Source organism: Betta splendens, chromosome 2 (assembly GCF_900634795.4).
Source record: "Betta splendens chromosome 2, fBetSpl5.4, whole genome shotgun sequence".
Taxonomy (NCBI): Eukaryota; Metazoa; Chordata; class Actinopteri; order Anabantiformes; family Osphronemidae; genus Betta; species Betta splendens.
The window spans coordinates 27,253,456-27,256,332 of NC_040882.2; positions in this window are offsets into that span (position 1 = coordinate 27,253,456).

Below are 2,877 nucleotides of genomic sequence, written 5' to 3' on the forward strand. Positions count from 1 at the left end.
CTCCCCGCGGGTGAATGGCACTCGCCGCCAAAACACAAGAGACAAAGGAACAGTCACTGACCTAGGCGGAGGCTGAATGCTGGCTGGGTCCAAGTCTGGCCAGATCGTTCTGTCAGCGATCGCTCGGATGAGGACCCAAATGCACAGCAACACAGGTTGACGGTGATCAGAACGTGGTTTATTCCAGGTTTAGGCAGAGGCAGCGTCAGGAACAGGCAGGGTTCATACAAACGTAAGGCGGTGAAGCGTGGTCAGGCAGGCAATGGTCGGTAACAGGCAGGAGTACAAGGTCGAACATCAAAAACCAGGAAACACGAAGACACGGCAGGAACAATGAACTGGGAAAGCACGACGACACACGAACACTAGAACGAGGAAACACAAACGAGTTCGGTAACGTGCAGAGCAGAGAACGGGGTACACCAAACACGGCCGGACAGGAACAGCGAACAACGGTAAACACACAAACAACGATCTGGCGGGGAACTGAGGACACAGGTGGTGGTTAAATACAACGTGACTGGATGACTGATACTAAACAGGTGTGTGTAATGAAAACCGGTACTGACAGGGAAACAGCTGTGACAACGGGTAAACAGGAAGTAAAGCGGGAACAGAAACAGAAACCGGGAGTGCTACCAAAATAAAACCGGAAATGGAACCTGGAACCAAAATAAGACAAGGAAACAACAGGAAACAAAACCCAGATCGTGACAAGAAAACTAGTTAGGTGCTCCTTTTACATTCAGCACCCCATATGGTTCTGTTACATTGAAACAACTTACGTTACTTTGTCAAGAGGAGAACGGTATTATGATGAAATAGCATGCCAGCTATCCTAGCATAGCGTGCTGGCTATTTTAGCATAGCGTGCTGGCTATCCTAGCCAAACTTTCCAATCAGTTTATTAAGATTAGTTTTTTGCTGTTTTCTTGTCATTAAAAAATCATATTACTTGTTACTTGGTGATTAGATAAATATGGTACAGGTAATAATATACTATATTAATACAAAAGATTTAAACATAAAAGGTCTGGGTGTCACTAAATGATCAAATAACGTTGTATTTAAACAAAAGTGTCACCAGCTAAATTTGTCAGAATGTGTATTTCTGAAGTCAGACTTCTCCACCAGGTGGTGATGCAGACACCAGGATGAGGGGGAAATCTCCTGCTCTCACATTAAAATCATCTTGTGAATTCCCAGCTGCTGTAAATACACACTCCATAAACTGTTGTCACTTTATAGTGTGACCTTTGAACTGCGTTAATCTAACTCATTGGTTTGTCATTAGTAGATGTATGTTTTTGCTCTCCGACCTTATCTTTCTGTCCTGATGTATCCAAGAAAAAAATCCTTCAAGGTTTCCACATGTACTGTGTGTGCGTGTGTTTTTGTATTGTTTTGTTTTGTCCCACAACCTGCTTCCACTGTCCGATGGGACGTGGCGCCGTAGACGGCTGCCTGTGTGTCCCAACACCAAGACAAGCTCCTAGTTGTGTAATGTGCACTCTACAGGACCTGGCAATAAAGCTCCTTCTGATTTGGATTCTGAGTAAAAGTGAGAAATGTAGATAATGATGCAAATACAAATAAAACCTGTCAATTTCTCAAACGTAGCACACAGAGGAAAAATGCAATGTCAACAATTGTAATATGAATAACAATACAATAGAGACGTAATAGAGACCAGTAAACTCCAGTTTGATTGTTGCAGATGTTATTAAGGTCCCTTCATCATGAACATTGAACTTTACTCTTTCTTGAGGAGACTCTGCAAAAGTACAAAAACATAGAAATTAATTTATATAATCACATTAATAATAAATATATACAGGACAATTCAATATGTGAGGAACTGAACACTCTAATGAACAAGGGCTCAGATAAATAGTGCATTCCTTTTAAAGGGCACTCTGTCAGAGGGGCTTCATCGCGCCAGCGTGAGCGGTTTCATGTGTTTTTGTCCAGGAGTTGCTCCTCAACCTCCTGTGTGACGGTGCAGGCTCCAACTACACAACATGCAGTGTATCACAAAGCATCCTGCTCTAATGGGTGAAGGCACATATGTTGGTGGCTCAGACGGCGACGGTTGTTATGCATCGAACCCTCGCTCAGCACTGAGTCTCATCCACACGAGTGGCAGAGATAAAAACATGCAAATGGAACGGATCCTCCACCAACAAGCTGCTAAGAGCTGGTGGAAGACACGGCCCTGGTAGAAGGAGCACCTCCACAAGCTGGTGGAATGTTTCCTGTCTCAGGGTTCCAGGACAGCACTTCCACTGGAGAGACTTTCACAAACGTTGCTGCAGATGTGGATTTGTTCTCAATTAATTCAGTTCTTCATTTTGTCACAAATCCAATAATCAGCAGCTAAAACATGTTTTCTTACATCATTTTCATCATCAGTTGGGCCTGTGGCTCCAAACCAGTCATCGGTATCACCTTCATCCTTGAATTCCTGTATTTAAAAACAATAATAAAACACATTACAGCCAACCTGCACCCTGTCTTTGTCTGTTTTTTTACCCCATACAGTCGACCCAGCGGTCACAACCGCACAGCGAGCTCGACAAAACAGCTTCCATTTATCATGTTGCATAGGACTCTGGTCTTTCTGACCATATTAAGCATTTCCAGCAGCAACAATCACAGCGCAGTCACTTACTGTTTGACCCCATATCGTCATTCACCTCGTGTATATTGTTTTTTTTTTCTGTATTATTTGTCTTTTCCTGCTGTCGCAAAAGGACAGTTTCCACCCTCATTCTATTCTATTCTATTCTATTCTATTCTATTCTATTCTATTCTATTCTATTCTAACAGAAACAGATCACAGTCGGTGACCTTTGAGCCAGTCCTGTTTTCACTGCT